We start from the raw sequence: 13,606 nt of genomic DNA on the forward strand, positions 1-13,606 counted from the left end.
GGTGTCCTGTATAGTTTTGGAGAGGTGAGAGATAGGGTCAAAGGTTGATCCTAGGAAGTGTTTATGTGTTTTGAAAGTATAAGGATGGAAAGGTTTGTATGGATCTGGGAGGCAGAGGGCTGGAGAATGTTTTAAGTTTAAGGACTTGTTTGTGGGTAAGAGGAAGGAAGATATCCAGCAGTGGCTTGGTATGGGAAATGTCCCAGGAGTGAGCATTTAGGGATCTACGAGCAGAGAAGTTGGTCATGAAGGCAGAGATAAGGAGTGGAGATGACTAAAGTGGTCTAGAATGAGAAGTCTCTGGGTTGGCTTGAGAGAGGATTCAAGGTAGGTGACTTGAAGACAGGAGAGTTGGAAGGGGTAACCCAGTACCCCTGGAGCCAAGGAAATCGAGGAGTAAGTCAGTGTTAGAAGTTGTTGAGAAAAAGACTGCAAAGGAGGTCGTCTACATACTGAAGTAGGCTGGAGGGAAAGGGGGAATGCAGGCCAAGTCTGTAGTGAGTGCCTAGCCAAAGAGATGAGGACTATCTCTGAATCCCTGGGGGAGAATAGTCCAGGTTAGTTGAAGGGATTGCTGGGTATCAGTATCTGTCCAAGTAAAGGCAAACGATCTTGAGAAAGAGCATCAAGGGGGTATTGAGGAAAAAAATCTTTTGGGTCTAAGACTAAAAAGTGAGTAGTGTTGCCTGGAGTACAGGATAGGATGGTATAAGAGTTATGGATCACACTGTGAGTAGGGATATCAACAGCATCAATGGAGCACAGATCTTGGACCAAACAAAAAGTTCCATCAGGTTTTATAAACTGCCAGTATGGAAATATTGTAAGATGAAGAGCTGGGGTGTAGAAACTGGATAAAAGAGTCTGAATGAGGAGTTTGAGGACTTGGAGACTAGTTAAGGGTAGGGGATATTGGGGTTCAGAAATGTAGGTGGAAAGATCTTTGATACTGATATAAAGAGACTTACGATGTGCAGTAAGACAAGGGGAGGTGGTGTCTCACACAGTGGGACTGACTAGAGAAGGAGGCAGGGGATAAGAGGGCTTTGGGGAATTTAGAGAGAGGGTATGTATGTGTGAAGGAAACAGAGGGACACAGGAGTATCCTGGGAGGTATTTCCGTGGTAGAAGGTAAAATTAATACCAATTTTGGGAAGAACATCCATTCCTAGCAAGAGAATGAGACATGAGGGTACGAGAAGGAAGCGATGAGAAAATGAAAAATCTCTGAAGGAAAAAATTAACAGAAGAGTCTGGAGGGGTCTGGAGGACTGACCATGTACTCTCGTGAGGGGGAGGGGTGAGTGGGATCTCAGAATTCCCTCAGGACTGAAAAAGTGGCCTAGTGACTAATGAATGTGATAAGGTGACCCGATGGAAACACTGAGACACTAGGCTACAGGAGAGTGATTGGAGTAGGTTGAGTTAGGTCAATAGCAGATTCTGGCTCCTATCAGTCCTAAGGTACTAGGCCCAACAGGTTCAGGTGTGTGCTGGAAGGCTGGATGACCTTGAAGAGACTGAGGCCTGGGGGTAGTCCAATGCCCAATGGCCCTGTTATAGACATTTTTGGAATGGCTGAGTAGGCCCAGTGAGAATTTGGACAGATAGGTCCAGTGGTCTTTCTTGTCACATTTAAACAAGGTCCTAGTGGCTCCTTCTGATGTGACAGTACCCTCATTTGCTGGAGGGCCTTAGCCGAGCATTGCTAATTGTGTTTCTGGTTATGCTGACTAGGATTGTGAAAGACTTTGAATACCAGGGCCAGGACCTCAGCCTGGACTGTAAGTGGGCCTCATTGTAAGTGTTTAAGTTTGACTTTTATGCCTGGGTATGACTGGGCAAAAAGTAGGTCATAAGGAGTTGTTGACCATCTGGGGATCACAGAGGTCATGAAAGGTAAGGTAGGACTGGGTTAAATAGTGGAAGTGCTTGATGAAGGTGATGGGGTCTGAGGTAAAAGAACCTAAATGTTTTCAATCTGGACAAGTTCACTAAAGGAGAAGGGGACATAAATACGAGTAGTACCTTCTACACCTGCTACTTCTCTGAGGGGCAGGATGGAGGTAGGGGCTGAGAGCAGTTTCACTAGAGTGAGTATGAAGAGGTTTGAAAATAGGTGGCAGTGGTGAGGACTTGGGGCAAATTGGATTGAGCAGGGGTGGGGCCTGAGGACACAGACTTTTCTGGTCTTGGTGAGACCCAGGTGGATAATGGAGTGGGAGGGTGGTAGATTGTTGGAACGGCAAGTGATGAGGAAGGATGTAGCATTGTTCATCAGCTAAACCGAAGGGTAGAGTTTCAGTTTCAGGAGCAGAAGTGTCAGGAGATGACATGAGGACTTAAGAGCAAGAAGGGTATGAGGTGGTGAGTAGGGAGACATTCAAGGAAAAAGCAGAGACATGCAGGATCACTTTATAAAAGTTGTAAGGATCCTGAATAATGTTAGGATCCAGAGGCCATTGGACAGCCATTTAGACTGATTATCTAGTGGATATAGGGACCAAGACAGTGGATGAGCTTAGGAGATGAGAGTTTGGTCATTTGAAATTTTGGAGGAGACATCCTAAAAGCAAGTCATTTTGAATGGAGGGGGCAGAACTCATCACCCTTAGTGGTCAGTGGGTCAAGGTCAAGAGACCAGATATCCTCTGTATCTAGAAAGGTTAAAACCAGGATCTCTGGGACAGGGGGTTATCACCCAGACACCATCATCAAGAGAAAGACCCCCCCCCCCAGTGGGTCTGAGGTCTGTGGGTCTGAGATTTTTGGGACTTGTCAACAGATATTTAGGAGGAGTTTGTTGTCAGTAAGGTTTGGAGGCACTCTTCTTTTAGAAACTGATAGGTGTATTGACTTGTTATAGGCACTGGAATGTTCTGTGGACTAGTTTAGGTTAACTCATGGACTACAGGTCATTAGACCAGTGGAAATTAAGCAAAGCACTGATTTCTTCACATGGCTCACCTATGTTCCTTTCTCACACAGTCTTTTAGTTCTCGGTATGGACCTACCTGTGTTCCTTTGTGTGAGGCAACATCCATCTCCACTGACACTGTATAGCACCTAAGCTTGTCACCGTGCATCTTGTAGTTGCTACTTCCTGGTCACTGGGACCTAGCAGCCATGTGAAAGCCCCAAAATGCTAGGAACAAAACATGATTAGTGTCTATGAGATCAGATCATGAAGATGCTCAACAGTGAGATGTGGTTGATGCAGGTCCATGAGCCATGATGATGCCCACAAGCCATTTTTATGTCCATGAGCCTATGATGATGCCCAGGTAGTAGAAGCTTCTAGAGGAGAGGAGTTTCTACTGAACCTCTCTAGAGGAGAAGAATTGCCCAAATCAATTTCTGCAGTGGATGACAAGGGATACTGAAAAACTGCATATATAGCAGCTGTACCAGCTTGCCATGTAGCTGAGGTTTCCACTCTCCAGGATCCATCTGTCTTCTGTCATGTAGGTATGTTACACAGAAATGTGTTGGAAACCATCACCCCTGCCTACTTCAAGTTGTTGATAGTGGTAATTTTTGAGTCCTATATAGGAAGGTAGTTTTGCCCTTATTTTTGGAAGGAAGAGGTAGCTCCAGTGGCTGCCATTGGTACTTCCTACCAAGAAAACACACCAACAGGAATACATCTGTCCCAGGCAGCTTCTAGAAGAATGGACATGAGAAGGGTTTTTATTTTGGTTTGCAGTTTCAGAGAAGTAGAGTCCATTATGGTGAGGAAAGTGTAACAACAGCTAAAGAAAGCATGGGTGCAGGAGCTGGACCCATAAATTGAACCATTATATTTTCATCTGCGTTCAACAAACAAGCCAGGACAGGGGGCAGGGGGACAGGAGGACAGGGGGACAGGGGCAATGCTATAAAACGTCAACCCCCCTGCCCAGTGATGCACTTTCTTTAGCAAGGCTCCACATTTTAAAAGGTCTTTAGCTTCCCCAGACAGTACCAACAACTGGGACCAAATATTCAAATACATAAACCTATGGTGGAGATTTCTCATTCAAACCACCATATCCCCCTCCCCCGCCATTATTACCATCTGGGTTAGTGTGTCAGAAGTGGTATATGCCCCTCCTCCATTATTACCATCTGGGTAGTGTGTCAGAGGTGGTATATGCCCTTCCCCTATCATTACCATCTGTGTTAGAGGGTATAGAGGTAACATAACCCTGTTCTTTCACTATTATCTGGGTTTGCATACAGTTCAGAGTTGATTGGTATTACCTAAAGTTCATAGTTTATATGCTGGTTCCTTTAGGTTGTGAACATTTTGTGAATTTCTAAGGGCATGTGTTCTCCTGAGTGTCACACTTGGGGTCTATTGCCTTAAGAACCCTCAATTCTCTGCCCAGTTTTCAATAATATCAAATGATATTATACATAGTTAATGAGAGAAATGCCACTTCCTGAAGGAGACCCTCAGCAAGTCCAATAGTTTTGATCTTGCTCCATAGAAGAAGAGTGTGAGACAGGTCATTGGACCTTACCTGAGATCCAGCCACTCTTTCTGCCTCTCTTCCAGCTATACATAACCCTGGCTCTTCCTCAAGTGGGCTTTGGGTACACCATAGAGGGTTAACTAAAGGAGGGATTTATATATGTAGCTTTGGGAGGCTGTCATTAATGTTATGTTGGGACTTTTTGGTGATATAGCTTTTGGGGTCACCCACACTCACAGTAACCCTTCACCCATCCTCTTATAAGAAAGTCTGGTAAACTCGTATTACCAAGCTGAACTCAGGTAGAGTAGTTTCTCTAGTTTATGGTTGGTGCTTTTCTGAGATGGAAAGACATTTGTCCAAGTTTCCACAAGGAAAGTTAACGAAATAGTTGTCACCCAAACAGGAGAAGTGACAGAAGGACAGATGAGATTGGGAAGAGCAGTTCTGTTCTATTTACTGTGGAGAGACATGTAACTGAAGCTAACCCATCTAAGAGCCAGCAGCCACAACCAATGCTGATATGGCCATTCATTGTTGAACGATATAAAGTGTGTGCTTATTCGATGAATGCCATCCATCAAGGGAGTACAGGGACATTCCAAGAATTGCCGATGAACCTGGGAGTATATTGCAGTCTCTGAAATTATTACATATGGACTAGGATTGTAAGAGAGCTGTGGCAGAAGTTTTATTGTCCATGTGGGTGAAAGCCATGCAACTGAGATTGAGGTGTCTTTGCAGAAAGCACTTGCTGAATAAGGGAGTAATTACCAGAGAAAGTCATGCAAGGAGGTACACTTCGTGTTAGCTTCTGATTTTGTAGGTAAATTGGATAAAGATGAAGATCAGATTTGTCTTAGCATTACTCTTGCTGCAATGAAACATCAGGACTAATTGCTAGTTGGAGAGCTTACACTTCTACATCACAGTTCACCATCAAAAGAAGCCAGGATAGGAACTCAAGCAGGCCTGGAACCTGAAGGCAGCAGCTAATGCAGAGGCCATGGAAGAGTGCTGCTCTCATCGTGGCTTTCTCAGCCTGCTTTCTTATAGAACTCAGGACCATCAGCCTAGGGGTGTTCCTACCCACAATTACTAAGAAAATTCACAACAGGCCTGCCTATAGCCTGATCTTATTGAGGCATTTTTTTTTTTTGAGTTGAGGCATCTTCCTATCCAGTGACTCTAGCTTATGTCAACTTGACATAAAACCAGCTTGCACCAGACTAAGAACTGACTCACTGTTTCTTCTGACTGTGGGGAAGAAAGGAGAAGAGAGTACAAAATATATCAGTGCTCAAAAGCTCTGTTTGTTGTCAAAAAACGTGGGGGAGAACTAAACAGGAAGAAGGGAGAAGATGAGGTAGAAATGAGAGCGAAGGGGCTGGGTGAGAGAGTGTTGTATTACTCTCACTTGGCCAGGCTAGACAGTGTTCACTGCAGAATCGGGAAGGACATTAATTCAGTAAGGGCCTTGGACTGGCAGAGATATTTTTGGCTTCACAGATGTCCATGATCTTTCTGGGGTAGATAAGGCTCTGGTGGACCTGAGCTATTAGGTGAGCATGTAAAAGGGGGCTGCCTGGATCACTTGAAATCAAATGTGGCAAAATTTGTTTTGAGCTGGAGTTCCAAAGAGAAAATGGGCAGAAAGCAAAGGCTGTGCCTGTGTGTGCCTGAACAACAGTACATCAATGAGGTGCAAGAGGTACAGGTATCCCTATTGTGTCTGCCAGTACCTGCAGCAGATCCTCTTGGTCCCTTATCTGTGTGGAACGAGTCTCTGGTGCAGGTGGGCAAGGAGTCGGTGGGAATTGACAGACAGACTCGACACAAGGGAGTGTGGATCTGAATGTAATTTGTCAAATCGAGCATCAAACTTTTTATACAGAAGAAAATAGGGAAGTTGGGTGACACTCTAGTAAGGTACAAAGAAGTTACTGGATTCTTACACAAAACAGAAGGACTGGCAGGAACCAACTGGGGTAAAATTCAATGTTAACAACTGGGATCAAAAACATCTCCACCTAAGGTCCACTTAATCTTAGAAGCCAGGGGCAAGGGCTTTGTGCCCTTGCCAAAGTTCCTACTCTAGTCTATTGTATAGTCCACCTTCCCTCTAGGCCATTGTAAATACTTGTGTATGGGTGTAACTCAGCTACCTATAGTTCTAAGTATCTACTCTGGTTCCTCTTTAAGTCACAAACTTCCTTCTTCCTAGATAATGGTAAATTTCTGTGTAGGGCAGTGACCTAGGTATCCATGCCCAGGGACTGCGGATCAAGGACTGCCTAGGATCTAACTTGGCTATATGTCAAAATATCAATCCTTAGGAGCACTTGTAATAAAGCAATATTAAGGGAAAGCACACAGATCCGTTTACCAACTAAAGCAAGGACATTGGAGCATTCTTTATACAGGATGCCACGATTCCAGGAGGCTGTTTCCATGAATTTTTCACCTCGGGGCAGCGCCCAGGTTTTTGGTGCCTGTTGTGCTTGTCACTACTGGAGTGGATGTAGCAAGTACCTGTTATAAATTGGTCTGGCATCCCAAGAAAATGACCAAACAATCCAAAGTATCCCAGTAAAGCAAAAGTTTTTACATTTGCAGAGTGTGTCCAGCTGTGAGAAATCAGGCAATCACACCTGCAGGAAGTCAGCCATGTTTTCAGGAAGGCAGCTATGCTTTCCACCCATAATGCAAAGGTCCTGTGCTTCACTCTGGTTGGTCAGAGATCAGACTGTCATTCTTATGTGATCATCTAGTTCAGAAAGGTGCAGTTTCTAGGGAGAAATGAACAAGTATATATTTGAGTTCAGAACTGCTGACACAGGTGAGAATTACAAAATGACATCTTTAAAAATTGAATTTTCAGCCGGATGTGATGGCGCATGCCTTTAATCCCAGCACTTGGGAGGCAGAGGCAGGTGGATTTCTGAGTTCGAGGCCAACCTGGTCTACAAAGTGAGTTCCAGGACAGCCAGGGCTAAACAGAGAAACCCTGTCTAGAAAACACACACACACACACACACACACACACACACAAATTGAATTTTCATTGTCTTATTTAACCCTTTGGAAGAGAAGATATCTGTCTTAATCAGGGTTTCTATTCCTGCACAAACATCATGACCAAGAAGCAAGTTGGGGAGGATAGGGTTTATTCGGCTTATACTTCCATGCTGCTGTTCATCACCAAAGGAAGTCAGGACTGGAACTCAAGCAGGTCAGGGAGCAGGAGCTGATGCAGAGGCCATGGAGGGATGTTCCTTACTGGCTTGCCTCACCTGGCTTGCTCAGCCTGCTCTCTTATAGAACCCAAGACTACCAGCCCAGAGATGGTCCCACCCACAAGGGGCCTTTCCCCCTTGATCACTAATTGAGAAAATGCCTTACAGTTGGATCTCATGGAGGCATTTCCTCAACTGAAGCTCCTTTCTCTGTGATAACTCCAGCTGTGTCAAGTTGACACGAAACTAGCCAGTACAATATCTTTCTTTGTTCCTTCCTTCCTTCCTTCCTTCCTTCCTTCCTTCCTTCCTTCCTTCCTTCCTTCCTTCCTTCTTTCCTTCCTTCTCTCTCTTCTCTCTTCCCCTCTCCCTTTCTTTCCTTCTCTCTCCCCTTCCTCCCTTCCTTTTTCTTTCTTTCCTACCTTCTTTCCTTCTTTATTTCCTCCCTTCTTCTTTTCCCTCCTTTTCCTCTTTTTCTTTCCTCTCTTTCTCTTGCTTGCTTGCTCACTTGCTTGCTTGCTTGTTTACTTGCTTTAACAGTGTCTCTTTAAATAGTCCTGGCTGCCCTGGAACTCACTATGTAGACCAGACTGGCCTCAGACTCACAGAAATCCACCTGCCTGTGGAGAATGGTATTCTTGTTGATCAAAAACTCCCACAGCCACTTCCTTAGCATGATGGGCAAAGTTACATAAAAGTGATGCCCCTCTTGAGCAACCAAAAACCCTATTCTGAATCATTGATTGGTCCCTTAACCAATATGCACAATGTTTGGGTTTGAGTGGGTACTGAGACCTGGTGTGCCTTGATCCTTGGTGGTCCTCAAGAGCATCAGGAACAATAAGCATCATAAAATAGATATGGAAGTGGAACACTGCATGCCCAAAGAATTAAACTAATCGAGGTGAGCAGCAATCCTACACCTTGAACATTCTGTATACAATTCTCCTGTGGGGATATGTCAGAATGTGGTCCAGGATTAGAATCCTGTGAGGGGAATTCTGAGTGCTTGTGAGAATACTCCAAGAAAACAAGCCTTGGACCAGGGCCCGCTAGACCAAGGAACTTGTCACAAATTCAGGGAGAAATGGCCCTATTTTTCTTTAAGACTATTGCTAAAAACCCAATATATTTTGGTTTTAGGATAAGGAGAAATCCAGCTGATATTGAGATGAAATTTTGTGCCTGCTGTCTAGCCTTCATAGATCTGGAAGATTTTTGAAGTGTTCTGGGAGAGAATTATTACTAATAGTCCTCCCCACAGAATATTAATAATATCTGCATGCCAATATATGCTGTCTGGCATAATAATGCTATTTCTAATAGGATTCAACTAACTGCTTTCTGATTGGATTTAAGGCCTATTCCATAAGGAGGAGATTCATCCCTGGGTGGGCATTCCTCTATCCCACTCTTCAGGGGGTGGCCAAGGGGCAGCCCTGTCTGGGGATGCCCCCCCCCCCCCGAGCTACTTTGCTAAAGCCACCAGGGTTGTAGGAGAGAGGGATGAGGGGAAGAAGTTCCCAACACTGACCAGAGTGCAGAGGAGACCCATGTTTAATACTGCATTTAATACTGCAAGTCAAGGCAAAAGCCAATGGCTCCTGAGGTTACAAGGCATAGGGAAGAGATCAGAGACCACTGTTACTGCTAAATTGATGTGATGTGCCTGTCAAATTGCATTCTAAACATTTGTTTATGCCCATAGTTTATTGATACTCTCATGTCCGGTCAGGAACATGGACCTTTGCAGTAGACAGTTGTTGGGAACAAAATAAAAGGGGAGGGGCCCAGGGAGAAGTGGGATAGGAAAAAGATGCCCACACCCTGCCAGAGTTTCCCTATTCTCTGGTCAGTCAGGCGTGGGAGGGCTGCTACCTACCCTATCCACTCATCCCTGGGTGGGCATTCCTCTATCCCACTCTTCAGGGGGTGGCCAAGGGGCAGCCCTGCCTGGGGATATCCCCCCCCCCGAACTACTTTGCTAAAGCCACCAGGGTTGTAGGAGAGAGGGATGAGGGGAAGAAGTTCCCAACACTGACCAGAGTGCGGAGCAGGCCTTGATGGAGCAGAGAAGAGGCTCTATGGTTTGAGAGCTTTATTATAGAAATGCAGGGGAAAGAGAGAAGGTAAGAGAGAGAGAGAGAGAGAGAGAGAGAGAGAGAGAGAGAGAGAGAGAGAGAGAGAGAGAGAGAGAGAGAGAGAGAGAGAGAGAGAGAAAGAGGAGAAGACAAAGAGAAAGGGAAGAGGAGAGAGAGACAAAGAGAAAGGAGAGAGAAGTGTGAGAAGTGAGAGGACAAAGGAGTGAGAGAGAGGTGGCGGCTGAGCACCCCCTTTTATGGTCTTCACTGTTGCTAGGTAACTGGGGAGGAGTTTAGCCTGAAGGTCAGAAGCTTGGTCCATTGCTTATGTGACTACTGACCATGCTTCTCTTGTGGGGGCTGTGGGAGGTAGTACCCTAGCCAGGGACTGGAGTTCCAGGAGCATGAGGGAACGCCTACTGTGTCATGTAGGTGAATTATGACCATCAGCTCGATTGGATACCAGCCTGCAATTCCCCACAGTCAGTGGTTACAAGGGAGACTCATAACCAGTCACTGTTGTTGTGGTATAGTAGATTGTCTTTTATGGGTTACTATGGTACAGCAACAGTGAGTCTTAGTCTCAAAGTACGTTGCTGGTTAACATAACGGCACTGATTGGAAAAGAGTGGGATCCTGTACATTTGACATAGAAACATGTTGGAGAACCCTAAAGAGGTTGAGGATTTTGAACCTTAAGATTCTTATGGGTTTATGTCACCAAAGGAAGTAGTCTTTCCATCCTTAGAGAATGCAACCCACTTCCATCCCCTGCAGAAATGCCTTCCTCACCTTTGACTGTGGGACTTAATCATGAATTGTTGAATATACAGTGACCTCCCCTGAAGGAAATGCCAGGCAAGAAAATGCTGATATCTCTTAAATCCCACCGATAGTTGTCTATAGACTTATAACCAGACTTAAGGCTGAAAAGGCTGCTAGAGGGGAGGCAAAAGGTATAGTCTATGAGGAGGAGAACCACATTACTAAGGAATAAAATGAGTTTGCTAACTCATTCAAGCAGAAGTCTGGGGAATATGTGTAGGAAGGGTTTTTAAGGGTGTGTGTAATGCTGGAAGGAACATAAAACTGGGTCAGGCTTAGTTCTTTGATATTGGCCACAGAATGGAGAGTCTAGATTTAATATGGAAGCTTGAACGGTTTTAAAAGATGTCAAAAGTTTGTATGATTGATTGGTTGAAGACTTTGTTGAAAGATGGCCTTCTATAAAGGAGCAGGATTAGTTTGATATACATCTCAGATTAGTGTTGATGAAGGGATTTTTTTTTAAGTCTCAGGAAAACTGAAATGTTGAAGTGTGTACGCTGTGTAAAAAAATTCTTCTCAATGGAAGGCCCAGAAGACATGACCTTCACTAATTCTCTAAGATGCAAAATGGTGTGAGGGGCACCAGCATTTTTGAAGAGTTTTGTCATTTCTCTGTTCCTTGTGACAGATCTTATGGTTAGAGATACTGTTTCTTAATTGGCTGGATTAGATACAATGGTTTAATTGGGATCTAGAGTAGCAGAGGCCAGGTGACAGCACTGAATCATCATGGGCAAGGCAAGTAAGTATATTTATTATAATTGGTTTCTTATTTTTTTAAGCACTGCCTATAATAGCCTAATTTGAAATAAGCAGCACAAGCAAAGTGGTTTTTATGATGGAATGACTTGTATGGACCTTTGGGACTAGCTAATCAATTATTGTATTTCCAGGAATGAAATAGATAAAAGGTCTACTATATTTTTGTCCGATCTGTATAAGCAGAAAAATCTTGACAAAGAAAGGTTATATTGATTCATAGTAATAGGGTATCTAAAACAATTTCCAGACCTGAGCCAGTTTTTAGACCTAGATACTTTAAATAAAGTGATCACCAGGTCCCTCTGAGGAAGGACCTTGCTAAAATACCTGTTAGCCTTTCTTCCATCCTTCCTCAGGGGATCTAGGGCCTTTATCAAAGGCACAAGGGAAAAGGAGAAAATTCAGGCCTTTTCAGGGTTTATTGAAAACAGGCTCTAAATTGACATGGATTCTGGAAGACTACAAAAACATTGTGGCCCTCCAGTAAAATGAAGGGCTTATAGAGACCAAGTGATTAGTGGGGTTTTGGTTAAAGTTTGACCCACAGTGGGTGCAGTGGTTCTCTGAATACTGTTTCCCCAATCTCAGAATAAATAGTTGTGGCAGATACACTTAGAAGGCAAAATTCCACTTTGCCCCTTCTTAGAATTGGGAACAAAACACTCATGGAAGGAGTTACAGAGACAAAATTTGGAGCTGTGACAAAAGGATGGACATCTTGTGATTGCCATATCCAAGGATCCATCCCATAATCAGCTTCCAAACGCTGACACCATTGCATACACTAGCAAGATTTTGCTGAAAGGACCCAGATATAGCTGCCTCTTGTGAGACTATGCCGGGGCCTAGCAAACACAGAAGTGGATGATCACAGTCAGCTATTGGATGGACCACAGGGCCCCCAATGGAGGAGCTAGAGAAAATACCCAAGGAGCTAAAGGGAACTGCAATCCTATAGGTGGAACAACAATATGAACTAACCAGTACCCCGGAGCTCTTGACTCTAGCTGCATATGTATCAAAAGATGGCCTAGTCGGCCATCACTGGAAAAAGAGGCCCATTGGTCTTGCAAACTTTATATGCCCTAGTACAGGGGAACGCCAGGCCCAAAAAGGGGGAGTGGGTGGGTAGAGGAGTGGGGGGGTGGGTATGGGGGACTTTTGGGATAGCATTGGAAATGTAAATGAGGAAAATACCTAATAAAAAAAAAGAAGGCAAAATTACCACAGTGGTTTCCTGACCTGTGGAGTAAGGGATGTTATGACTGGAGAGGCCAAATGGAAGCCCCTGGTGTTGCCTCTACTAAGGAAAATAGTAAACCAAAAATAATGTCACATCTATAGAGGGATCACAGAAATTAGTGCCACCATCAAGGACTTGAATGATGAAGGGATGGTTGTTTCCACCAAATATTCCTTTAACTCTCCATTTGGCCTTTATAGAACATAGATGGGTCTTGGAGAATTATGTTTGACTACTGAAAATCAAGCAGCAACTCACATTGTAGCTGCTATATCAGATGTGGTGTCATTACTTGAACAGATTAACACATCTTCCTGTACATGGGATACTACTATTGGTCTAGTCAATGCATTTTTCTTGATGCCTGTACAAAAGCATGACCAGAATGAAGTTGCTTTCATCTGACAAGGCTAGCAGTTTTCCTTTGCAGCTTTACCTCAAGACTGTGTTAACTCTCCAGTCCTGTGTCATGATTTAGTTAGAAGGGATGCTGGTTGTCTGTCTGTTCTACAAAATATTATACTGGTCTAAGTTGACATTGACATTATGCTGGTTCGACTAAGTGAGCAGGAGACAGCAAACACTTGGACTTGTTGCTAACACATAATGTGCATCAAAAGAAATAAATCCAACCAAAATACAAGGGTCTTTTATCTCTATGAAATTTCTAGGCAATCAGCAGGGTGAGGGCATACAGCAATGCTCCTTTTAAAGTGAAATATAAGTTATTGTACCTAGCTCCCCATTCCACCAAGAGAGAACTACAGTACTTAATGATCATATTGGATTCTACAGGCAACATATTCTTCACTTGGGCATGTTACTTTAGCTCATATACCGCATAACTTGGAAAGCTACTGGTCTTGTGTGGGGCCTGAAACAGGATTTCTAACAGGTCTGTGCATTTTAGCATCTGAACAAGGTGATCCAGAAGATCTGTTGAGGTGCCAGTGGCATATATGTATGTTGTTTGGAGCCTTTGGCAGGCCCTGTATATGA

General features: G+C 44.1%; 1 protein-coding gene across 2 annotated transcripts in view; it reads left to right on the forward strand.

Annotated features, from left to right (window-relative positions):
- Ptprn2 (protein tyrosine phosphatase, receptor type, N polypeptide 2) overlaps nt 1–13,606 on the forward strand; it is a 792,473-nt gene that overhangs the window by 237,416 nt on the left and 541,451 nt on the right. The window lies entirely within an intron of this gene.

This window comes from Mus musculus, chromosome 12, assembly GCF_000001635.26.
Source record: "Mus musculus strain C57BL/6J chromosome 12, GRCm38.p6 C57BL/6J".
In the NCBI taxonomy this organism is placed as follows: domain Eukaryota; kingdom Metazoa; phylum Chordata; class Mammalia; order Rodentia; family Muridae; genus Mus; species Mus musculus.